We start from the raw sequence: 27,642 nt of genomic DNA on the forward strand, positions 1-27,642 counted from the left end.
CCTTACATGACGCCGCTTCTGATTTGTATTTTGTGAGTTTATTCGTGTAATCGCGTTGTATATGGATGATTCCTATATAATCTTTTTTTTTATCAAGGTCTTGATTTATGAGAGCTTTAATTATCACGTAAATGCGTACTGCTTGCATTACTTGACGGTCTCCAAAAGTAAAATAATCCAGTATCAGTACAGTACTGGACAATAATGGAATGTCCTTTATTAGTAGAAATATAGAGACATTACACTAGAAGGCAGGCTGTCTTACTGGTTGGGTGACGTGACAATAATCACTTGACCACACAAGATACCACATTCCCCCGTGTAGCCTTATAGAGTGTAGGAGCAAGTGCTGTTAGCGAGCACCTATAAAGGCCAGCACCACGCTCGGCCGCCTTTGTCTCCCTCGTGGTAATCGAACTCGGGTCGCCAGGTTCGTAACGCTGCGCGTTGACCGCTCCCACAGTAACTCATCAATCACGACACCATTCAACGTCACCGTGTCAGTATTATGGGATGAGGGTTATGTAAATTAAAAACATAGCAGTGAAGATCCCATTAATTTACCATATCTCCAACATTTGAGCTCATTAGACATTGCATGTCTGGCCCAGTGTCCATGCCACGTGTATAGATTCTCTCAATAGTACGATCCTGCATTGTATTGTGAGATTTCACCCCCAGTATACCGTGCATTGCTAATCCAGCCGTCCAGGATGTTTTTCACATTGTAAAATTGTCACCATTCTGTTCAATCATGATATAAAAGTTTAGGGTCCATGAAAACAATGTTGTGCAGAATACATTTGAAAAAAACTGAGGACAACACGTAGCTCTATGCATCACTTTTATTGCTTTTTTTTGTTCAAGCACTTACAACCCTTAACAAGGTCCATCCTTATATTTCAATCAACCACCGTCCGACTCAACGTTCCAGAGCACAGTCCATGCAAATGTCTTGTATGTTTGTTGATGCCTACATTTTGTCTATATGTAATAGTATATTAGCTGATTAGTATAAAAGCAAATCATACGATAAATATACAATCCATCATGCAGCACCAAAATGAATCAGTTTTAAAACCATAAACCTGCTGCTGAAATTCAAATACATTTCCTTCCCTTCAGCAATTACGTAAATATATGCATCAGCGAGAAATTGTTGGGCAAAGCAACACGTCTACATGCCCAAACATTAGTTTGTGTACCGAGAGGGCAGAAAAGGCAACACACAATGATACCTCATCCTCATGAATACGGTGTTCTCCTATGACGCGTGTTGTTTTCATAACGCGAATTGGTTACAACGCAACAATGAATATACGAGGACACTTTTTTTTTATAACGCGAATGCTAATTGGACATAACGCGATCGAGTGAACGGAACTGACGTCCCGCAGAGTCGGAATAAGCGGTCGTAGCATCGCACACGAGACGGGATGCTGCTGGATGCTTCTGGATGCTTCGAGATGCTTCGAGATGTGACCCACGCGCCTCCGTCTTTCTTCGGCATACGCATCGCGGACTGTGCTTGACGCTGTTATTTATTATAACGCGGTTTTCCATAACGCGGTGTTCTTTAGGAACGCAACTACTACCACGTTATAGGAGAACTGTCTCCTTCATGTGTTTCGGTAGCCTGGAACCCTGCAACCTGACAGGTTCCCAAACTAGTCAAATTACAACAACCTATTAGTGATGTTAACACAATGTTTATTTTGCATAGTTATTTATAATTACTTAACAATAATGAAGCAGTCAACACTCGACTTCATATCACATTCTTATCGAGTGTGTAATTTTACTGTTGAAGAAAATTTGTAACAGCATAACATGACCGTTAAAATAGGACCTTTGTCCAAATAAAATGCTGCCGGGAACTTTAATGTCTCCGAAATGAAGCTTAAAACATTGGTTGCCGACTGGTTCACTGTAAGCTGGCATCATGTATGGTACCATACAACTTGCTCAGTGGCAATGCATGCCAAGCGAGTGGTCGGGAAAGCAGGTCGCAGGCCATTACTTTTCCAGCCCTAGGCACCACAAACACAGCAAGTTAAAATCATGGTTCTATCTACCGCCAGAATGAAAACCACATCTACACTTCGTTGTATAAGCACTGGACACATCTAAGAAAACATATTGCTTTTAGTCATTGACGTGTTATTGCTAATACTTAATGCTTGCATATATTGTTCTATTTCAATAAGGGGGAGATGGCCGGGTGGCTGCCGCATCCTTTGCGCAGGACACTTAACAGGACAGGAATAGCACTCATGGTTATTACTCTACCCGCAAGGCATGGGGGTAACTCCACATTTTCAGAGGAAAGCTCAAAAGTGGACAAAGGATGAACTATCGCAGTTGCCCCACTATGTAGAACAACATTTTAAGCACATTTTATGTTAACATTTTAATAAAACGCAACTAAGAAACCCATAGCGAATGGAATAACTTTTAAAGGTAAGCTTAAAATGTTTTGACTGACGTTGTAGAATGTACTTATTTGCAATGCTGTTTTATAATGGCATGCTTCAGTGCTAACCACTGACCTTTAAAATTACATTGTTGCCACCTTTTCATTCATCTGAAATTATGTGCATTGCAAAACAGTTGACGATTTGGCTCTTGAAGAACAGGAAATTTTGTAAAGATAAAATACTTTACTGCAACACACGCTGGTATTTAATTGCTGTCATATTTTATGCGTGGCTCCTTCCAATTGATTGGACGTTTGCAGTGAAACCTTAAAACGGTTGTTCAAGCCGCACATAAATTAATGGTGTAGACAAATTTGGCAAATGTTTCTTGTGAAGTAGCTCAGTTGTACATAAGACGAGCATTCTTGCTTATGCTGCAGAGTGTGACAAGCTTTTCACAGAATCAGTTTGCATTGGCTCTTAAGATGCATGGATATAAGGTAAGTCAAGCATGCCCATATGCAAAACATGAGATCCAGGAGTGAAATAGCCATAACAGTACCTTCCCCCACAGCAGCCTCCACACCCACACAATCCTGCAAGCCTATCATTATTACTGGTTTTATGCATGCATAAAATTGTAAAACAACACAGCAGCATGCAGAAACCCATTGTGTTCACACTACAGGATACAAGGTTACTCGATTATGTCTCAAGTTCCAATATATGCGATTACGAATTATGTGCAGATTTAATAATGCATGCATAGCATATTCCATAGGCGTACTGGCACAGTGGTGCCTTATTATTAGTAACGATGTATGTACATACTGGCTACGGCAGCACACTACCTATTTACTATGCGGCCTTAGCCAAAAATGTTTCCCTATAAGGTTAAAGGTATAACATGCAGTACATAATGTTTTCTTCATCTTGCTCAACAAAATTCATTACAATGGAAGACGTTGGTGATTTTGTTGTTTGTTTTTGAACTCTGCAAGTTCAGACGCCGATAACGGCTATTGCACCATCCCTCTAGCCTCACGTAAACAGCGGCTAAATGAAAGTTTACTTACTACAAGAGCTACTGTGAGTTAGCACTACAACTGCTTTGATTACACTGCTAGTTACTAAATGCCATATACACAGTGAAACATTTTTATAACGTCACCAGAACATAAAAAAACCATTTAGCGTTCTGCTTAATTCATATTTAAATGCTTAAAATCTATTAATAAGTGGGCTGTCACTGGCGATTTTGTTTATTACGTGACAAAAAATAATCGTTGACGCATTCATTAGTTACTTTGTAAACTGATGTAGACTGACATTCTCCATAATCACAGTGTCGTTTTTATTACACTTTGCTGTTATTTTACATTATGCATGACGAGTAGCCGTGGTCTTGACCCCCTTTATCCTATCGCTCGTTAAGTAACAAGTCAAACCTGCACCCTGGCCGGGTTCTGAACCCGTCATACGACCGCACATCGAGCCCAGTCTTTAATGTCACCCTGTCAGTGTTGCCAGATGTCAAACCCTTCCCCCGACAATTCAAGCCGGGTGTCAACCGTGTACCCATATCACTTGAGCTCTGCGTCAAATCTATCAAATTATTCAGGTTAGGTAGTCGACCTGTCATCATGGTTGATATGACATTTAGAGTGAATTTTACTCAGCCACTGCACTATTACATCGGACAATGAATCACTGTCCATTAACCAGTATGGGTAAATACATGGAATGGACAAATACTCTTATTTATCCAGAAAAAAAAATCGATTGTGACAGCCATATCATATAATACAAAATAATATGAAAACTTAAATCAGTGTAGGAAATTGAAAATGACAAAAAAACATACTGGGTCTTGATGCACGTGTTAAGATTATGGAACGTTTGCACTGACGTCATCCATTAACGCCCAAAATAAAATGTGAAATGTGATTTTAATTGAACATCGCTATAAGAAGGTTTCACTGCTGCCAGAGCAACTCATGAAAATGTAAAACAGTACTCAATGGTAAACCCCCACAAGTGTCAGGAGCAAGCCCTTTTGTGAACACGCTATGCAGTGTATAATACAATTGTGTATTACGTTGCATGCAATACTGTAAGCAAACCCCAGTGAAATTGTCTGCATATTTCATTGTACTGAAAATAAATCTGCAGCATTGCCACTTTGATAGCTGCCAAGAGTAGTTTTCTGCATTGGTAAATTTTCTAATTCTATAAACAATAAAGACAAATTGTAGACAGCTGCAGAAGGCTGCCTGGTATAAACTTCCATCAGAATTGTAAATCCATGCATAATACAGCAGAACACAGCATACCTTTACATCATTGCTTTGGAGGTAAAATGTTTAACTAAGTACCCTAGAAAATGTCTGCTCAACATTACTGTAATAACTTTTTACTGTATTCCTATTACCCGTTTTGGGAATTATCCATGGCATTAGTAAACCTTTGTTCTTTCTGTACGTATTGATAAGCTGGATTATTTTCAATATACGGTACCTTGATTTAGGGTAATAATTAACAATGGGCAGATATCTAATGCTGATTCATGTATGGGTGTACATTACCTTAACTTGCAGAATCAATTGTCCTGCTTTGGTAACAGTGAAATCGCATTGTTCTTTAGGTGGCATTTGAAACATGGAAATAAACCTTGGTTACACATGTGTTCATTGCGTTCAATGTGCAGCATTTAGCACAACACCGATTAATATTTGGGCACTATCTTGAGACTTTGGCAATTAGGATTGGAAGAACGAATTTCCAGTACCCAAATTTAAGTTGTGATTAATATATCACCACCAACATACATTTTCTCTCAGTCAATTCACGAGGCAAAGAACGACTCATTCCAATAACTTCTTGCAGATACTACTTTGGTAACCTCAGATATCAGCGGTCTAAAAACCAAATTTCAGCTCCCAGTAAGGTGATTTTGTGCTTATATATCAACAGATATACAAACTTTGATCTCGAAGCTGAACTAGGTTGCATTTATGTAATGACTGACAATTTTCCTAGTCTCTTGCTCAGTTAATTCTCATTAAAACCATGGAGATGATTTTACCAAATTAAGAACATCAATAGTTCTACAGCTATTTATGGCCCACATTGAAAGGTGTACATAACCCACACGTACGTTTCAGTCAAGTTGGTGATTTCCAAAATAACATGTTAGTTACTAAATATCGTTATAAGTGCCATGTTTTAGTTTTATAATTAAACAGTTAAGCAGACCTGCCTGGTAGGCAAGCTGTGTGTCCTCTCCCTTGAAAACAATTTAATAATAGCAACAAGTTAAGTATGTTCGTTGTGTGGTGAACTATCATATAAATATTTCCACTCCTGCAAAGGGGGCACATTAGAAGCTTTCTCCAACACCATTTTCATAATTCCAGAATTCCCTGCATAGTGAGGTCACACTTAAGTTTTAAATCTCCAATTTAGATATTCCCAATCGTACTCACACTATATTAAAAATGAAATATTATGGCATGCTCCCTGTGTGAATTCGTATTCCCTGGCGTACACATCTGCAGGAGTGACGTCACAACGCAAATCTGTGTGATGACATCCGCATTACCACAGCGTTGAGCCGGGTTCGTGCGTGGTGACGTCACGCACCCCAGCCATGTATCCCACACAAAAGCGATCGAGGAGGGAGCCGAGGGAGATATAGCAGAGAGGAAGAGATGGAGAGGAATAGAGAGGAGAGGGGCGGGAGAGTGAATGGCCATGGTATGTAAAGGGAAGAGAGCAAAACAGAAAGAGCGAGAGAAAGCGACAAGCAGTGGGGGGATTAGGGAGAGGCAAGAAAGATTGAGACAGGAAAGGGAAAGGTGGGAATACAGAGAAAAAGGGTGATAGAGAACAGGGAGACAGGGAGGAGGGAAGTGGGTGAGATACAGTGGAGGGAGGAGAGGAATATAGAAGATATGGAAGTGCGGAAACAGGAATACAGATGCAGACAGAAGCAGAGACAAGGTGAAACATCTGGATAAATTGGGGAATAAAGTACAGAAGGCAAGAGAAATGTGGAGAGAGGCAAGACTCTATATAAGATAAAACGTTTTACTGGCTGGCTTGGAGAGACGGACACATCCAAAGGACCTGTGGGCAGATCCAAAGGACGTGTGGATTGCTAGTTATTTAAAACAAAGATAAGTGAAATCACTTTGTTTTAACAAAAATGGCTACATTTTAAACGGTGCAGTCATAAACGATCTTCAAAAGGCATTATCCCTGCAATATCTAATGACATGGAAATGCATTAATAGGATATGCCCAATCATATTAATGGTAAATTAGTTGGCAGAATGTAATCATAGAAGAGTCTTGTGAAGCTGAGGAGTAGTCTGGGCATTTTCCAACTTCGAAAAATTATAAGTTTGATTTCTGAGACTTTTGACCTTGCACGATCTATAATGCTTCCCATCAACTCCATGTGATCGAGTCAGACACAGGCAGGTGCTGCTGACCCAATACCAACACAATCTAGAAAATGTCATTAGTTTTTGTGACGATAGAAAAACCAAGAATCCCTCATTTGTGCACCGTGGATCACTACCATCACGTGGATTTAGAGTGCGAACTTTTTCTGGTAAGGTGATGGCCTCAATTTTCCAGGAACCAGATGAAATCATGATGATTGATTAGAACGTGGAGGAACCATCCCAAGACAGTACAGTAAAAGGCAGACCTAATTTTTAAATTACAAAATGTTATAAAAGTGAAGTGGAAAGTTGACACTTGGGCAAAAAAATGTTTACACCTAACATGCTCGCTTACATGTTTTGTGGAATTCATCAATGTACATTAATTGCTGCATTGATACATTCCTATAACAATCTTAAATATATGGGATGCGTTGGCAATGGCTCCATGAACACAAACCGAGAGATGTTGAAAGGTGATGTGACAACTTGGCCCTCTTGGCAGAGGAGCATGGCAGAAAATCTATAAAAGAGTTGACCACAAGCATCATAGCAACCCCATTTACAACACTAGACTGCCTACAAGGGAGAGCAGAGTCGGTGCTGCTACATTTTAAAGTGGCACAATTGGGACATTTAAACTATTGATAAAAGCATACATCTCAGTCAATGCATTAAAGTATTCAATGTCAAGGACACATTGCTAACTCCAATTCCTATGTTGCATCATTGAGAGATTAATTTTGCTATTGGCCACCTAAATCTGTCTAGATTTAGAATGAGTACTGTTAAACACAATGAGTATCACTTGCTATTAATATCAAATGTGTATATTCTTTGGGTCTTTCGGTAAAGTCACGTAGATAGGTTCAAATAAAATAACAAAAAACATCAAAAAAGTACGACGTTTCGATCGCAACACAAGCGTTCGTCATCTACGTGACTTTACCAAAATACCCAAAGAATATGAATTCCTGCAGTCATGAAAGCTTTAAGTCAAGATCAAATGTGTAGTTTATTTTACCAACTGAAGAGCACTATCTTGTTTTATGTTTGAAATCACTTAAATTAATTTTTCATTGTATTTCGTAATGGAAGAGCTATAGGTTTTCTTCGAATTCATAAATCTGAGCACATGGACTGGACTTAAATTGGGTACTGCTTCACTTAATAATTCAAATTGAACAAGTAAACATTGAAAATGCAAAACACAAATCCAAATGCCAATCTAACATGTAGCCATCATTGGTGTTTAACTATACATTTGAACAAAACACAGCAGGGATACTGCAGCCAATCCAATACTTGATTGTTGGGGGCATTTACAGGGAATTGTTCACACAGCACTCCACATGCCTCCAGATGAACTGCTTAAGTTGTTCGGGTCTTCAGGACTGGAGCAGGCGTTTCATGTGATGTTTAGCTTGTTGGATGCAGCATCTCTGTAAAGACATTAGACCAGAACCGGCAAATACAAGAGTAGAGTAACTTGGAAAATAAACCAAACCTGTTTTTTCACATTTACACACAATTTTCATGTGTACTCATGCTGAAATACTTACTGAAAATAAATTAGGTAAGTAGAGCATGCTGTAAATATGTTTAAAATTAACTCTTTGTGGTGTTCTGTATATATTTTTTCATAAGTTCGACACTTTAAAATATGCGAACAAAATTAATAATGTTGAACAATGACAAAGACAAATAACCTATATACCAGCCTTACCCAAGAGAACAGGAATCACTTGCAAATTACATCATATGCAGTAGGGTTGTGAAAATGATTTAAATGAACCAATATCCATTTAAATGCAAATTTGTTTATGAAACTGAACTTTTATTTTGACCGATACATCAGAAATTTGGACCAAAGGAAGATGCAAGTACTAGTTTTAATTGTCCTGTTAAAGATGCATTTAGTCAAATGTCTTACTCAGACAGAGCAATTCACTGGCATTTGGGTACATACATGCCATGTTCACCAATGTAAAAAAAATACTTTTTTTTGTTTAAACAAGACCAATATCCATATGATAGAGGTCATTGTCCCTTTGTACAGTAGATAGGTAGAAGCACAATATGAATGGGTCATTGAGGAAGACTGGAAAGATATTTCATACAAATTGTATCCAAACTCCTAACATCATGTAAAGGCCATCCAAAATAATGTAAATACGATTTTAGCATATTGCAAATAACTATATTGATTGATGGTAATGTGGCCAATGACATTTGCTGTTGGTAAATAAAAACTGCCATTTCACCGCTCAAATTCCAGCTGCAAGCTGCAGGAAAAAGTGTGCTGCCGAATGTATGTTTATGCAGTCCAGTCTGGCCGAGCATTAAGTGGTAAGACTGTGGAACTTACTATGTATTTGTAGGGTGCAGTAGTACCGTTAATATGTATACGAGTCAAGAGAGTCATGATGTCCACTTGGACATCCCCCAATCCAAATGTTGCTCATGGTATAATACACTTAAGGCAGTCATAAACCAATTATTTCACTCACTGTAGGGTGATATGGTGGTGTGCCTGAAAGTCATGTTTTCAGCCAATACCCTTTTAATGGAGCAGAAAATTCGTGTTACAACTCAGGACACAGAACCAGTTTATTTAATCACAAAATAACTGCTATTTGATTTTCCGAGGGTTTGGTTTGTGTTTTTTACAAGACTAGGTTTTACAAAATGCTATGGAAGAAGCCCTCTTGAAGCAGAACCCGCAGACTGTGCATCTGGTTTCTTACGTAGATCATCTTATTTTAGCTGCTCAAATCTACTTAAAGTACAGAATCACCATTTACAGGAGCAAGGAGTTTAAAACTCTGCACACCACCAGCAGAATCTTAATTCTAAATCAACGTGGTTTCATTTTTTCAGTGATGGCCTATGGTGTAGAGAAAGGGCAATAACATCTGGGAAATCAGGAAAATTTTAGTTTTTCACGCCTGCTGTTGATGAGCCCTGGAAGGGTAAAACTAGTGCAGAGTTTGTGTGCTTGAACACAAATGCTGCTAGGTACCATTAAGCTTGAAAGGCTATTCGGCTTACAGACTGAAATACCATTTGTATTTATGTGGAGATACCGAGCAACATGTGTAGTTGTTTTGTTACCTAGCATGCCCCACCACGATGCTCGTTGAGGACACATGAAGTCAGGGTGGAGTTGAGAAGGGAAGGAGCCTCCAACCCCCAGCCATACCCTTCCTGCATTCACAAGAGATTCAAGACATTGTTCGTTACCTTACTGCCTTTTACCACACTTTACATCTTCACGCACATATCATCATCATCGTCAGCCGTGATCAATCCTGTTGGATGACCACTGCTGGTTCAAGGATCAAGGCCTCCCCAAACCGTTGCCGTCTCTCACGTTCCTGCAATGCAATAACCCACCGAGCGCCTGGACACGAGCTGATTTCATCGCTCCACATTCGCAACCGACGTTCTCTCGGAATGTGTTTTTTTATATCGTAAGTGTGCATTGAGGCCAATGCATAGTTACATGTATTCAGTAAAATCAAATCTAAGAACATACAAGCATAAGTACTTTTATAAGACACTAGCAGGAAGTATCCGGCGTTGCCTGGGTCTTAAAAATAATTCAAAACTACTCTTAAAAATCTAACAGCAGTGTGTACTGACTGTGGTGGTACCTGCTATGATTACAGCAGTGCATACTGTGGTGGTACCTGCTATGATTACAGCAGTGCATACTGTGGTGGTACCTGCTATAATTACAGCAGTGCATACCGACTTGTGGTGCCTGCTATGATTACAGCAGTGCATACCGACTGTGGTGGTACCTGCTATCACTACAGTAGTACATGCTGACTCTATAGCACAAAGTACTCACCTAAAAGAGTGGCATGGTGAGGCCTAGTCCCATGCGGTGATACCTGCTATGATTACAGCAGTGAATACTGACTGTGGTGGTACCTATGATTACAGCAGTGCATACCGACTGTGGTGGTACCTGCTATCACTACAGTAGTACATGCTGACTCTATAGCAGTATTTATCGACTCTATAGCACAAAGTACTCGCCTGACAAAGTGGCGTGGTGAGGCCTAGTCCCGTACAGAGCCTCCGGTCTCGCCTAGATTGTCCAGCCGGCCGAGGTGGCACCTTGGCAGGCTGGGGTTGGGCTGCTACCCCTGACGCCCCCCCCCCAGCCACGATCTCCCCGGCCGCTCTGCAGTAATATCTACAGCCTATAGTGGTAGCATCTAGTTACTGTATAGTAGTAATAAACTGCACGCATCGGGGTGGAGGGGACATCACACAGTGAATAATTAACCTGAGCGTTTAGTGTATTTTATAGCATTTTTTACGTGAAAGAAAATGCCCCCCTCACTCCCACTAAAGGCGCGTGAGTTGGTATGGTCGTGCACGCGTCATAAATAAATAAATAAATAAATGGGAAGCGCACAGAAATCACACTAAATCGCTAATTAAACGAATTTAAAGTTGACGGATGTGAAAAAGGAATAGCGCTTGCTCACCACGGGGACTACGGCGTGGTACCTGGCTATTTTATTTTCACGTAAACCCCACCGTTGGAGAGCCAACCGCGCGACCACACAAACCCCGCCAAAATCCCACGCATAATTTATTACTTTTAGATATATAGATTAGCTAGTTTAAAAAAAATGCACTGATGTGTGGAATTATTTTTCTGAGAGTTGGAAGCACAATGTCTAATACAAACGTTGCCTAATTAAACAAAACAATTCGAGAGGCCCCCACCGAAGGATCATAACCTGATCGTGGTGGGGTTTGTGTTTCAATGATCCTCAGAGCTATCTCGCCTGGAGTTTTGTACTCCTGGTAGGGTCTCCCTTGATGAACAGGTCTGGAGGGGAGGTTCCAGACAAATAACGGTCTGAAAAAAAGCCCGTCATGAATGGTTAAACAATACAAAAATCAGAGAACCTTGCCTTGACAAGAGATACCGGGACACACCCCTGAAGCCAAGCCTGGGGGTGGTGTTCTCCGGCAAGCGCCTAGTGGCTGGGTGACCCACGTAGCCCGGTTGGGCCCAGCCTGAAATGGCTACGTGGCACCGTCCTGGGAGCCTACAATCCACAAGACGAAGGGTGAGGGGCGGGAATGTCACGTCACTGGGGGGGAAGGAGCCAAAGCTAGTGGAGGAGGTGGAAAGGTACCGACTAGATATAGTCAGTCAGTCTCACCTCCACACACAGCACTGGCACTGGAACCAAACTTCTCGATCGAGGGTGGTCTCCTTTTCCAGAGTAACCCCTGGTGAGAGGTCCCGGGCAGGTGTGGGGATACTCACAAGCCACTGGCTGGGTGCTGTTCAGTTGGAGTTTGTCCCAGTGGATGAGAGGGTCGCCTCAATGAGACTTCAGGTCTCAGAAAAGAAAACTCTAACTATTGTCTGTGCTTATGCGGGCACTGTACTGTTCCGTGGTAGTGAAGTGGTAGCTGAATTCTCGAGCAAAGTTATCGGTTTACAGGTCGATCTACATTCCCACCCTCACCTATGGTCATGAGGTTTGGGTAATGACCAAAAGGATGAGATCATGGGTATAAGGGGCCGAAATGAGGTTTCTCCGCAGGGTTTCCAGGCTCACTCTCCGTGATTGGGTGAGGAGCTCAGTAATCTGGGAGAGCCTCAGAGTCGAGCCGTTGCTCGTCCGGATCGAGAGGAGCCAGTTGAGGTGGTTCTGGCACCTTATAAGAATACTCTCCGATAGACTCCTCCTGGAACTCTCCCGGGCACGTCAGACTGGGCGAAGACCTCGGGGCCGGCCCAGGACACGATGATGGGACTATGTCGCTCGGCTGGCCTGGGAACGCTTGGGAATTCCCCAGGAAGAGCTAGAGTCTGTCGCCAGAGAAAGGGAGGAATGGACTGCCCTACTACAAGCGGATTGAGGAACGAACAAATTTGAGAGGCTGAGATAAGTGTTCTTGTACTTACATTTTCATTTGGAAAAAAGGCCATCTTGTTTTATTTACTTAAACCAACAATTAAACTGTATCACTCCTGGTAAAGTGGCATCAATGTTTACATTCAGTATTATTTGTATCCACCATAGTATACTGTATAGTCAATGCAGAGGTCCATATACAATGTCACCCTCTGATCAATTCATGGTCAAGAACAAATATAACATGCAAATGTTATAAAGGACACTTATATTGTTACACTGCAATTCACCAGTACAGATTGTCATAAGTCTGTTTTTATTGTGGAGGCATAACCAATTAAGTCACAATGCAAAACATATCAAAGGAACAATATCTACGTATACTAATTCATTTCATCTTTTGAGGTGAGGGAAGATTGAGAGATGTCTCTTTTATAAGAGATGTAGACTACCTGGACATGTTTGTCCTTTTGTGCTACTAACACATCAATATCCTGTTATTTACTTCTGTCAATTTTGGTGGATTAAGAATGTTTATTATTGCCCAAAAACAATATTGAATATTGTGTTCATTACAATAAATACAAGATAGAAACCCAGCCAAGTAAACCAATACTTGTTATGGGTTGGCAGCATGGAAGGGAAATTCAATACTGTAACTCAGACCAGAAGATCCCTACCTCATCCCAAGTGTAACATCTTCTCAATTTAACTGTACAAGAGGCAATATGGGGCTTGCTGGCTAAAGTGAAGAACCATGCTCAAACGTGTGACCATTGGCAATTTAGTGGGAAGCAGCTGAGCCAAATTAAATTGTGCTGGATTGGCCACATTAGTTTGTCATGCTTTGGCAAATTTCATGAAATTGTGCGAACAATGCAGTTGGCAAGCATATCGACGGAGGAAGCAACACCAAGAGCCATGGTTTATACTAAAATATAACTTTGATAATTACGAGTGAAGTACCATATTATGCATGTGACAAAAAAGTGTTACAATGCATAGTCAATGCAGATGTCCACCATTTTCAATAAAGAATGTCTTCCTCTTATCAATTCATGGCCATCAACAAATATAGCATACATAATACTGGATAAGTATGTGGAATGTGGACACCCTGTCTGGGATTAAAGGGGACATCACAGGAGATAATCTAAATTGTGGACAAGCAGAGTTTTCATCCTGGAAGGAAGATCTTCCTGCAATTTGGGGATTTCTGTTTTTATAGATGAGAGGAGTTGTAGAATAAACTAATACTTTTGGCATCATTGTATAAAATAGGTCACATGTACATAGTTTTTTTGTGGGTAACAAAATTGAGAAACTATCTTTTTCTACAATGTTGCTTATTCACAAGCTGTCTCCCCCACTTCACCACGAACAAGAGAGATGTCACTGCATAATTAATCTAATGCATATATCTCTACTCTGTAGAAAGCCTGTCATCCGCAACCACATCGCACCAGTGCAATCTATTATTTATGAAGGCTAGGCTATCCAAAATGTATCCTATTTATGGACCTTAAAGATTTGTAGGTTACATCATCAAAAGGGTACAAGTTAATCTTCGCTGCGATATTGTGGACAAGATTCAGATTCCCCATTTTTGGAGTGGATTGTTTTTGTTTATGGATATATCAATGAAAAATGTAGGACATACCTGCCTGTCACAAGGTTGCAGACATCTGCAAAATATATGAAATACACCAGCTTGCAATTGCAAGCTTTTTTCAACATGTGTAGTGGTGATACGCGCTGACGGGGAGGAGCAGGCGTCAGCGCGGGTGGGGGTAGTGCTGCTGATTGGCTGTGTGCCGGTGACGCGCTGAGAGGGAGTGATCGGGTGGTAGCGCGGTGTGATTGGTCGAGGAGTGGAAACACGCGCTGGGCGGAAACGGATCGTAGAGATAGCGCATGGTGATTGGGTAACTGAGGAGCGGTGCCGACGTTGAGGTCCGCATCCGCTCCGTCTCCCGGGAGGAAGGGGTATATAAGGTGATGCACAGAGGAGTAGAGGGAGGAAGTGGAACCATCTAGGAATGAAGACGAAGGTGCAGAGATAGAGCCCGGAGAGGAGAGTAATGGAGAGTAATGTAGAGTAATGGAGAGTAATGTACAAGGTGTAGCCAGAGAGAGAGAAAGGTCTACACGAGCCGAGTAATGTACAGGGTGTAGCCAGAGAGAGTGTAAGGTCTACACGAGCCGAGTAATGCATACGGTGTAGCCAGAGAGAGTGTAAGGTCTACACGAGCCGAGTAATGCATACGGTGTAGCCAGAGAGAGTATAAGGTCTACACGAGATAGGTACTGAAGAGTGTGTAGCCGGAGTTGTAAGGTCTACACGAGACGGGTACTGAAGAGTGTGTAGCCAGATGTGTAAAGTCTACACGAGACGAGTGAAGAGTGTAGCGGAGGCGTAAGGTCTACACGAGACGAGTGAAGAGTGTAGCGGAGGCGTAAGGTCTACACGAGACGAGTAAAGAGTGTAGCAGAGGCGCAGAGTCTACACGAGACGAGAGAAGAGTGTAGCCGAGGCGCGGAGTCTACACGAGGCACAGAGAGCCAGCAGCACAGAATCTACGGGAGTCGAGAGAAGTGTGGAGCGGAGAGAAGAGGTCACGAGTTGTATCGTTGTATGGTGACCGTACTGTGAAGAAGAGAGGCCACGCGTTGTATCGTTCAAGTCAAGATTTAATAAAAGAAGTGTGTTCCCGTCAAAGGAGTTTCCTGCCGTCATTTCCAATACTTCATCTGGTGTCAGAAGTGAAACGGGCTTCCAAGTATGGAGACAAGGAAGACCCGTAGGACCCACGGGATTGACCGCGAGGAAAACCTGGACGACTCGGGGCCGCGGGTGGCGGGGGGTGAGGAGGACGACTTGCCCACGCTACAGGATCCGTCGACGGCGCCGGGCGAGCGACCGGGGACCGAGGCCGTGCTTCGTGAGGCGCACTCCCGACTGGCGGAGCTGCTGCTCGCCGCCGCGTCCATCTTGGCGGAGATCAGCTCGTCGGGAGGAGCGGGGAAAGTGGGGGACATTTTACAAGGTCGCCCCGCAGATTCCCGCCAAAACGAATGGGGGATTCCCGCCATTGCGCCTGGGCCTACTTTTGGCGGGAACGGCGAGCGCCACGTGGTGGTGGGGTCCCAAGCGCGCGCATCGACGTCATCGGCGCGTGATGGGGTCCGCCATTTTACGTCTGCCGCTGAAGCCGCCATCTTACACACCGACGGAGAGGAACCACGAGGTGGATGACTTCATTTTTCAGCAGCGTCTGCCCACGTTGTCAGCCTTCAAGGCGGAAGGCGGAGACTGGGGCCAATTTCAGCGAAGGTTTTTGGCGCATCAAGAGATGTCCGCGTGGTCCGATGCTACGGCGCTGCGGGCGTTGCCTGCCATGCTGGACGACGACGCGCTCGCGGCCTTCAGGTCCGCACGGAAGTCGGACCGCTCCACGCTGAAGGATGCGCTGGGTCTGTTGGCCAGGGTCTACGGACCTCCCTCGGCGTGCCGCCATCATTTCTACGCAAGACGGAAAGCGGACACGGAGACCGCGCTGGCCTATCGCACGGCGTTGCTGGCTCTTGCCGATGCTGCGTTCCCTCGGATGGACGAGGAGGGCCAAGACGCGATGGTTTTGGAGCAGCTGCTTAAGTTGGCGCAGGACCTGGGGGTCCCTATCAACACAGCTGACGAGATTGATACATCTTCTTTGAGAGTCGCCACGAGTATTCAAGCGCACGAGGCCCTACAACGGAAACAAGGAGTTGTTTGCAACGCTGCCGTCGTCGCAGCTCCGGGTTCGGTGGTCACCGAACCCCAAGTCGTCAGCCCACGAGAGGAGGCGTTCGCCGCGGGACGACCAGGGGACTGGAGGCCGGGGGCTCGGTCGCCTCTGCGATCGGGCCGAAAGTCGGAGCAACCGAGATCTACTCCGACCCTCGTCACGTGCTATAACTGCGGCCTCCGGGGCCACGTGGCGTCCGGGTGCCGCGCTCCGCGTCAGCGCGCCATGGGGGCTCGGCTGGACGACGACCGAGAGCCCAAGTCATCTCTACAATCCCCGGTGTCTCGGAACTGACAGCTGCCGACCACCGGCGGCCGGATCTCCGCGGCGGGGCCGGCCCTTTCAGGCCCGTTCCGCGCCGTCTGGAGCTGCCGGAACCGCCGGACGGTCGTCAGCGTCCCGCCCCATACGACGGACCAGCCAGACGGACTCGCGCCAGGTCGCGCTACTTTGCGTGACCCGCCTCGTGAGGAGTCGGGGCAGTTGGAGCGCCTCGTCACTGCGTGTAGTCGCAGGGACGCTGGGCGCGTTCGTTTTCTGGAATTCGCGTGTTTTGTGTTGTTGTTGACTTTTCTTGTGTTCGTTGTCAATTTGTACATAGTTCTTGTCGTTGTTGTTGTTGTTCTTGTTATGTTACGGGGCACACTGGGGGGTTACGGGGTTTTTTTGGTTTGGGTTGTCGTCTTATCGTTGCGGTTGGTTGTTGTTAGCAGCCGGGCCGGCTGCGAGCTATGTGGGAGGGGGTGATGTAGTGGTGATACGCGCTGGGGGTATACGTCGTGTGCCAGCGCGTTTGTACGGGTGTGTGTGTGGTGACGCGCGCTGACGGGGAGGAGCAGGCGTCAGCGCGGGTGGGGGTAGTGCTGCTGATTGGCTGTGTGCCGGTGACGCGCTGAGAGGGAGTGATCGGGTGGCAGCGCGGTGTGATTGGTCGAGGAGTGGAAACACGCGCTGGGCGGAAACGGATCGTAGAGATAGCGCATGGTGATTGGGTAACTGAGGAGCGGTGCCGACATTGAGGTCCGCATCCGCTCCGTCTCCCGGGAGGAAGGGGTATATAAGGTGATGCACAGAGGAGTAGAGGGAGGAAGTGGAACCATCTAGGAATGAAGACGAAGGTGCAGAGATAGAGCCCGGAGAGGAGAGTAATGGAGAGTAATGTAGAGTAATGGAGAGTAATGTACAAGGTGTAGCCAGAGAGAGAGAAAGGTCTACACGAGCCGAGTAATGTACAGGGTGTAGCCAGAGAGAGTGTAAGGTCTACACGAGCCGAGTAATGCATACGGTGTAGCCAGAGAGAGTGTAAGGTCTACACGAGCCGAGTAATGCATACGGTGTAGCCACAGAGAGTATAAGGTCTACACGAGATAGGTACTGAAGAGTGTGTAGCCGGAGTTGTAAGGTCTACACGAGACGGGTACTGAAGAGTGTGTAGCCAGATGTGTAAAGTCTACACGAGACGAGTGAAGAGTGTAGCGGAGGCGTAAGGTCTACACGAGACGAGTGAAGAGTGTAGCGGAGGCGTAAGGTCTACACGAGACGAGTGAAGAGTGTAGCGGAGGCGTAAGGTCTACACGAGATGAGTAAAGAGTGTAGCAGAGGCGCAGAGTCTACACGAGACGAGAGAAGAGTGTAGCCGAGGCGCGGAGTCTACACGAGGCACAGAGAGCCAGCAGCACAGAATCTACGGGAGTCGAGAGAAGTGTGGAGCGGAGAGAACAGGTCACGAGTTGTATCGTTGTATGGTGACCGTACTGTGAAGAAGAGAGGCCACGCGTTGTATCGTTCAAGTCAAGATTTAATAAAAGAAGTGTGTTCCCGTCAAAGGAGTTTCCTGCCGTCATTTGCAATACTTCACATGTATTCATTAAATACACATGGCAGAAACAAATGCAAACACGTTGCATTATTTCAGAGCTTTACCTGGGATGTTCCTTACTGTGCAAGTTTTACTGAGATTCATACACTTCAGAATCAGAATATTTATTTAGACTGGAGGAAGCTCTTTCTCACAAATGTCCAGTAGGGGTGGTTCATTAGGTACACAGAATAGTTAATTTTATTACACAATGAAGTACAGGTTGAGCAGTGGCACATTTGTGAGACCATTGTACTTTGAACACAGGAAACCGAATTTGATTCCTAGCGATGGTCTACTATCGTCCTCGACTTCACCTTTATCAGCCCACACTGACCAGCATGGTGAAGTATGGGGGGGGGGAAGCCGATAACCAACATAGCATGGGCAGCACTTCATTGAACAGTGGATTGACCAAGGTCTGATGAATGAAGTCACATTGTTCTAGAGAGTATTATCTTGAAATGAAAACCACTGTAAACTAGCTAAATTACTGTAGTTTCAACTAAACTGATAATACTCGAAATAAATTATATTTGGGTCGTTTAAAGGCAATCTTAAAATGTTTATTCATGTTATTAGTTTTATTATAGCGAATTTTGGTATTACTGTATAAGCACATTGGAAGTAAATATACAGTATCTCACCATCACGTTTCTCCTATGAGGCCGAACCGGAGAACACGTGGCAAGTCCTGCATTACTGCATATACAATCCTTGTTGCTGCATTTGGGCGTTAAACCTCCAGATTAACAATAGCCGTTACAGCAGGGGTCTCAGCATTCAGATATATGTCTGTGCTGTTTGACGACTGAGTCACGTCCCCTTGACTGAACTAGTTTTTTTGACAATCTAGTTGAGCTATTTTTTGCTCTATTCTATCGTTGTGGTAAAGTCACTTTACACAAAGGTGCTAATCGGCCTGAAACAAGAGATTGAAGTGAAATAAAACATCAGGATTTGCACAACTCATCTTTTAAAACTGTTTATTGGAACTGAACATTATAGAACAGCTGTCTTTCACCTAATGTTCTGTGTTTAACACTTTAAAAATAACTTTAAATAAAGGTAAGGACAATCAAAGAATAAAGTATATTTCAACACGAGACTGTTTTGTGTAAGAGGGTGGGGTTCGTGACGTTGCGAATGTTCAGTTGTGTCTACAGGTGTGTCTACTTGCGCAAGGTTGGAGAGGATAGAGGGGAGGTGGCTCTGCGATGGCGAAGTGTGGAATTGTACGGGGTGGCTGATGAGTGTTGCGTGGGATGAAAGATGCCCTATGTGGTGATAAGAGGCATGCGTGTGAGCTCATTGCCCGAGTCATGTAGGTTGAATGGATGGTGTTGTGCTGAAACGAGGAATAGCATGATATGATAGGTGGCTGTTCTATTTTGAGAAAATATTATTTATCAGTTCAAGAGATGGGTGTTTATGTTATTTTCAATTGTGAAGTGTCATAAGCTTAGTTACACACATAAGTGTAAAGTAGTATACGTAGGAAACTAGTGAGATTTGACTGTGGCGAGATGCCAAAAAAGGCACGTTTCTCGTTTGAGTGAGATGGAGCAGCCATTATAAAAATTATGAATGTGGGAATACAATTTGATAAGACAGATATGTCCAGAAGGCATGTTTCTCTAATGTGCGAGGGTACATTTAGGTGGAAGAATTGTGTGTTGTTTCACAGATTTCCTACTGGACAGATGTCCTACGGGATACAGGAACACCTTGCACTTCTGTCTGGTTAGAGACCAGAGCATGGACGAATGTCAAAAATGGACGAATGTAAAAGCAGCGCCGTTATTTAGCTTGCAAATTTAATTTGGCCGGCGAAAAACACATGCAAATAACTACAGTAAATATAGAAACGCACATGCAACTACAGTAACTATATAACACATGTGTGCGAAACATAAATAAACAGAAAAAAAAGAAAAATAAACATAAGAATTGTACTGTTGTGCGAGGTACGCCTAGCTTGCGACTTACATCAGCATGGGACGTCTTGCTCATTAAATTTGATTATGTCAAGCTTTTCTTGCAAATTGAGAACCTTATGGGTTCTTTGAGCTTTATTATCACCACACTTAGGACCCATTATGAATATATGAAAGCACAAAAAAAAGTATTTTACAGTAATCACACAAATAATCACAGTATGAATACTGTACACGTGTTTTATAATCACGAAAATAAGTATAACCCGTAAAAACAAAGTTTTTCACTATAAATCCTTTATATGCGTGGCAGCGAACTTAATATAAAGGATTTAAAAATATATTCGCCTGTGGAGGACGCGGGGATCGATCCCGCGACCTTTGGCATGGGAAGCGAGGGCGCTACCAACTGCGCTACTCCGCCACGGCCTGTGGAGGGGTTACGCTCTGGGCTCTTACACTGTGACGTTCAGCCAAAGCCATGAATGAGTTATATTTGAATATATGTAAAATAATTTTTTTTTTGCCTAAAAAGTGTTAAATTTTGGGAATTTTTTTTCACGAACATTAATTGTCTCGCACAACAAGTCTGTGTGGAAAATGTCAGCTCGATTGGATCACGGGAAGTGAGTTAAAAAACGACCGAAAGATTTGCACGGTCGTAAGCAAGCAAGCAAGCACGCAAGCATGCAAGCAAGCACGCAAGCAAGCAAGCGAACTTAATATAAAGGATTTAATAACTATAAACACTGTAGTATTATACTGTTATCACAAAATAACTATTGTGTACAATATAATCACAGAAATAAGTACAGTATTAATAATACATGAATAAACACAAATATAAGAGATGCTCACTGAACGACTTCTATTCAAAGACTGATGAACGAAAAAGATGGTGCGTGACGCGGACGTCATGGAAGGTTTGGGATGAAATCGGACGAAAGAGGAAAACACGTGGACGAAATTTGAAATGGGGTTATAATTGAAAACGGCCAAAAGAGCGAAGCGACGAAAGTCAAGGTATCGCTGTATATGTGAAACTTAATGGACATCTGTTAAAAAGAGCTTCATAGTTCATCGGATTCCTCCAGTCTACATTAATATTATGATATGGTTTATGAATGTCATGGGCTCGGTGAAGTAGTAGAGGGTGTGAAGGTCCTGAAAGGAATAAAGGCCATCGTTTGACCAATTCCATTTTTCACTGCTTTCAGGTGGGATTTATTTTTGCATTATTCAGCCAAGTGTAGGTCATGGAGGTGCCTGAATTAAGATAATACAATGAAACTCATGTTACTCTGCATTTTTTGCATTTCCCCGTATTTATCATATACATTTTAGGTCTCATAAAGACGCAATAACAGCATGTAGAATTTTTCCATTCTACCGACCATACGTTTTCTGCCTCTCTAGTGAGTGTCAGGTCACTGCTGGTGGGATGTATGGAATTAAAGTAGGGAGATGGTTGGAGTAAAAGAAACAGACATGACCCGGAGTAAAAGAAACAGACATGACTCGGAGATATATTGAGAGGGAAAGAGATGTGGCACGAAAATGCAACACGAATAAAAAAAAAACATTTTACAATGTGCTATGATTAGCTTTGAAAATGTATATGCAGTACGTATAACGGATTCCATCTCGCAAGCTTTCCAGTTAATCCATACGTTTGACAAGTATGCAACTGTATTTTACAACTGAGGTATTGTTTATGTCAAATGCATAACATGGCACTTCACTTGTAATTATCAAATGGTATTTCAGCATAAACCATGGCTCTTCGGGTTGTTTTCTCCGTCGAAATGCTTGCCAACTGCATTGTTCGCACAGTTTCATGCGATTTGCCAAAGCATGACAAACTAGTGCGGCCATTCCAGCACAATTTAATTAGGCTCAGCTGTTTGCCACTGAATTGTAAATGGTCACACGTGTAAGCATTGTTCTTCACTTTAGCTAAGAAGCTGCATATTTCCTCTTGTACAATTGAATGAAGAAGATGACACACTTGTGAAGGTTGGTCGTGGGAAAGGATGAGGTAGGGATCTAATGGTCTGAGTTACAGTATTGAATTTGCCTTCAATGCTGCCAACCCATAGCAAGTATTGATTGGCTGGGTTTCTGTCTTGTATTAATTGCAATGAACACAATATGCAGTATTGTTTGGGCAATGTTAAACATTCTTAATCCACCAAAACTGATGGAAGTAACAGGATTTGGTGTGTTTGTAGCACAAAAGGACAAACATGTCCAGGTAGTGTTATACATCTCTTAGAAAAGAGACATCTATCAATCTTACCTCACCTTCTCAAAATATGCAATGAAATTGTGTACGTAGATATTGTTCCTTTAATATGTTTTGCATTGTGACTTAATTGGTTATGCCTCCACAGTAAAAATAGACTTCTGACCACCTGTACTGAAGTATAGTGTAACAATCAATATAAGTGTCCTTGATAACATTTGAATATTATATTTGTTGATGGGCCATGAATTGATCAGAGGAAAACATTGCATATGGTGGACTTTTGCATTGACTATACAGTATACTATGTGGGGGGAAAAAAATACTGACTATAAATGTTGATGCCACTGTTCCAGGAGTGATCCAGCTTCATTGTTGGTGTAAGGAAATAAAATAAAATGGCCTTTTTTCCAAATGAAAACGTAAGTACAAGAACACTTATCTCAGCCTCTGGAATTGTTTTATTAAATTAGGCAACCTTTGAACGAGACATTGTTTTCAACTACAAGACAAATAATACCACACATCCGTGCATTTATTTTTTACTAGCTATATCTTCTAAAAGTACGTATTTACTGTATACATGTTTATCAACAAACTAAGGAGTGCACATTAAAGGTGAACCACAGCAATTTGTATTCATGGCAAAATAACGCACACTTAAATATGTTCATGGCTCTTTCAAATTGACCATATTAAAGAGGTAACCGAGTGGCTCTGAGAATAGAACGTTGAACTGATACGGTTAAGGTCCTAGGTTCGAAACCATGCAGCAGCTCATGATTAAACCTCAATACTCCAGTTGAGTGAGTTGAGGTCTGTACTAAAAAAAAACGACTTAATTTGTCATTACAACATTTCGCAGGGTCGGCGATCGAACCCACGACCTCCTCCATACCAAGAAAGGTACTTAACATCTCACAGAGTCGGGGACTGAACCCACAAATTGTTGTATACCGGGCGAGGCAGTTAACATCTCGCAGGGTCGGCGATTGAACCGACGACCTCCTTGCATAACTGTTAAAAATCTCTTCCACGGGCATTATCTTATTTACGGGATGCACTGCTCTGTGAGGTTTCTTAATTTAGTCGTTATTTAATTAAATGATGCTGGGGGAGGAGACCAAAGACAACTCTTCAAGAAAAAATCTCCATATAAAAGTTAAAAAGGGTAAATGTATGTATTAAGCTTATATGCAACCATGTAGTGTGCTCACTGTGCTAAAACGCAACTGCGTAAATAAGTAGTGTTTTTTTTGTAAAGAACACGAAGGCTATATGGGTGGCCACATGCTGCTTAAGTCAAATTAAGTCAAGCATAGAACTACCTACGTTCACTGTAAGTTGGCGAAGAATCAAAATTCCCAACTAAAGAAACCCATCAACAATTCTAATAATACTGTAGTGAAAGGAATGTGGCCAACTGGTCTCTATAGTGGCTCATTTTGTGCAGACGCATGTCGACAAAGCAGGCGCTTTGTGAATGATGCGGGCAGGACTCTACTACACGGGGTTAGCAGACACAAGGTAGACGCTTGCTGTCTGCATCACAATGTACAGCCAGGACTGTGCGATTCCATCAGCTTCAGAATAAAATAATAACATTAATAGGTCGGCTTGCTGGTCATGAACGATCATATACAGTGTTAAAATGTATGTGAATTTTACAGCGTTAAGATTAATTCTCCATTCGGTCTATTGCGCAGTAATTTAACGAGCCTGGCACCATGACGAACTCTAAACTTGAATTCCAACATACGCAACCACTTTTAATATTGCCGTTTCCGTTTTAATCTCCACAAAGTACCTTCTCAATAAATTATCTCGGTTACATATATCTTGTGGTTGACGAGGGGAGGGTTGTTAATGAAATGATAAATGTATTAACATTTAGATTCTAATTATTTGCATCACACACCGCATACCACATCACACGTGACGCCGTCTTGCCACACACCAATGCTTCCAATCAACACCACATCATGTACAATCACATTCCTGCCAACAACCCCTTATCAGTGCCTACTTTATAACAGACCAAATTCAGACCTTATTGGTCAACCCGTGCCCTTGTAAATCTCAACATTAATTCTACAAAGTCTCATCACAAGGGTAGAAACACAAAGACCATTTTTATTGCCCTTATTGAAACGGCTGTACGCCGTATGGACTTGAAAACTCGGCTATGCAATTACCTCACATCACACGCGAAGCCTTAAACCACTACACATCACAACATTACAGCCCAAGCAATACAGATTCTCTAATCACGCACAGCACACGAAGTCACACACCACGTCTCAAAACCCATCACTTAGTACATCGCACACCGCACCATCATAATCGCACCCCCACATCTCACGCCGCAGACCCGACATCACAACCCCATCACGCGACATCTCAACCCCATCACAAGACATCACAACCCCATCACAAGACATCACAACCCCATCACAAGACATCACAACCCCATCACCAGACATCTCAACCCCATCACCAGACATCTCAACCCCATCACAAGACATCACAACCCCATCACCAGACATCACAACCCCATCACAAGACATCACAACCCCATCACCAGACATCACAACCACATCACAAAACATCACAACCCCATCACGCAACATCACAACCCCATCACCAGACATCACAACCCCATCACAACCCCATCACGAGACATCTCAACCCCATCACAAGACATCACAACCCCATCACAACCCCATCACCAGACATCACAACCCCATCACGAGACATCTCAACCCACACGCCACCCTCCTACCATCGCTCGGCCTCCACCACAGCGGGGATACACCACGGAGCGCCGTCGGAGATGCAGCCGGGGACCCCGTCGTTGGGACCCTGTGAGCCCCGAGGCCTGGGGGGGGGGCTGCCCGGTTGTTCCCCGGGAGCCCAGAGGCTGGAGGGGGGAGCCCCCCAGAGGCTGGAGGGGGGAGCCCCCCCACAGGATGGAGGGAGCCCCCCCCGGGGGCTTGGAGGAGGGACCCCCCCCCCCCCCCCCGGGGCTGCGAGGCGGGAGCTGCGAGGCGGCGCTCGGCCGCGCTGGCACCTCCTGGGGCCGCGACTGCAGCAGGGCGCGATGGCAGCGGGAGGAGAGGGGAGTTAGGGACCGCGACGATTCACAGCGCCCCGGCGGAACGACCCCCCCCCCTCTCTCTCTTGCTGCAGCCGCGACACTGCGGGCGGGGGGGGGATCGCGTGCGAGTTTTTCCGAGCACTGAGGAAGTTTGACGCGGTCTCTGCCGCGTTCGGAGAGCGGCCTCGGCAGCAGCAGCTCCACGTTGGGCTGTCTGGGACGCGGCCCAGGCGGAGCTCGCTCCGGGGGCGTTCGTCGCGGGCGTCGCCAATGTGATCAATTGGCGGCAGCGACGCGGTGATGGGACAACCGTGGGCCGGTTTCTGACTCGTTGGGACTCATCGGCACTGCGGAGTCTGCAACAGGAATGCGCCTTAGCCTTGGTGGCACGGCTAGAGAGAGAGACAGGCGCGGAAGGGAAACACAAAGACAGAGAAACCCGCACTGAGACAGAAAATCGTAACACATAGAGAGCAACACAGCATGACGAGACAAGAGTCGAGAGACATTGACACACACAGACGCCAGGATATAACGAGATACTGAAGCAGCGTCGGTGAGATCCACACAGATGCGTAAAGACACGTACAGACTGCGATACAGAAAGAGACAAGTCGAGACACCGAGACACACACGGTGATACAGAGACAAACTTAAGATGAGCAAGATACAATGATATGCATAGCTAGTCACAGCGACGCGTACGCAGACAATCACTCTCCCACCACTCCTGCCATGACCCTTTTCCCTGACTGGTGACCCCTTGATTTTGAAGTCGTGGTCCCACACAACCCAATTCCATACTTCATGCTCGCCCCTGGCCACTACACTACTGCACTATATCACTTCACTACCACTCCTGTACTTGCCTTTTAGACTTTACACATGCCAGGATTTAAAGGGGAAATAACAATGGGTTGCGAGCCAAGTGAGATGACCAGGTGTTCCACCAGACAGCTACAAAGTTGACTAAATGCAGACTGAATCCTTCCGTGACCTCTGAACCCAAATGAGATGAAGCTGATGTTCCAAGTCCACCTTAGACGGATATCTTGAGCAGCCTGAACACCCAGCTCCACCTTTCATCACACGCATTGTCAACATTACAGAGCATTGAGCCTCAACAAGAAGTTAAATTCTGTGTGTGCCCAGCAGAGGGCTGTGCTGTAGTGATGGTTATGGTGTTGTTGGTGGTGACGGTGACTGTAATTTAGCAATGAAGATGGTAATGATGGTTTCGATGGTGGTAATGGTTCTAGTGGTGTTGATGATGGTATGTGGTCATATCCATTATAACGATTAATAGGATCGTGTTTTCTCATTCCTGAAATCCGTAAAGCGTGTCAGACTAGGGTGTATCTCCAAGCAGTGATTTGTGTTGTTGCATATTCACACAATTGAGTAGCAATACACAAAGTGATTTCTGGACAGAAGTCTAAATTTGTGAATGCTCTAATTTACATTTGGTTGTTTTTGCTCTCATTTATATGTCGCATTATTGTACGTATTGCTTATGTAATTTTGGTCACCCAGGTCACATTTACAAAGGAGACTCCCAAGCTCTCGGTTATCTCGCCTGGTTCACGGTGGCTGCACCGGACGGCGCAGAGTGACGTGATGCATACGCCTCACCTTTGTGACTCACGCGTTTCGTGAACGCGTCCCTGTACTCTGGCGGTGACGTCAATCTTCTAATCAGCAGTTCAACAGAATCCAGCTTTCGCTTTAATTCTGTACTGTATGTTTTTTTATATATACCGGGATTGTCAATATCGCGATGACAAATGTTGATTGTTCATCATGGTTTGATCCAAACATCTCTGAATTAATGAAAACTAAAGAAATAACTTGGAATAACGCAAACACACAAAACAACCTTTCCAATGGGATTATCCATAGAACACTGAGAAATAGGTTTACTAGCCTAATAAGAAACGCTACATTTTCAC

At 43.8% G+C, this 27,642-nt stretch overlaps 1 long non-coding RNA gene across 1 annotated transcript; it reads right to left on the minus strand.

Moving 5' to 3' along the window:
- Nucleotides 1–838: 838 nt before the first annotated feature.
- On the minus strand, nt 839–25,680 carry LOC144933383 (uncharacterized). Its single transcript, XR_013637021.1, has 3 exons — nt 25,379–25,680; nt 9,983–10,075; nt 839–8,310 (listed from the first exon to the last, which is right to left on the minus strand). It is a non-coding gene; the product is annotated as an uncharacterized LOC144933383 (long non-coding RNA).
- Between the last annotated feature and the right edge of the window lie 1,962 nt (nt 25,681–27,642).

The sequence above is a fragment of the Lampetra fluviatilis genome, chromosome 7, assembly GCF_964198595.1.
Source record: "Lampetra fluviatilis chromosome 7, kcLamFluv1.1, whole genome shotgun sequence".
NCBI lineage: Eukaryota > Metazoa > Chordata > Hyperoartia > Petromyzontiformes > Petromyzontidae > Lampetra > Lampetra fluviatilis.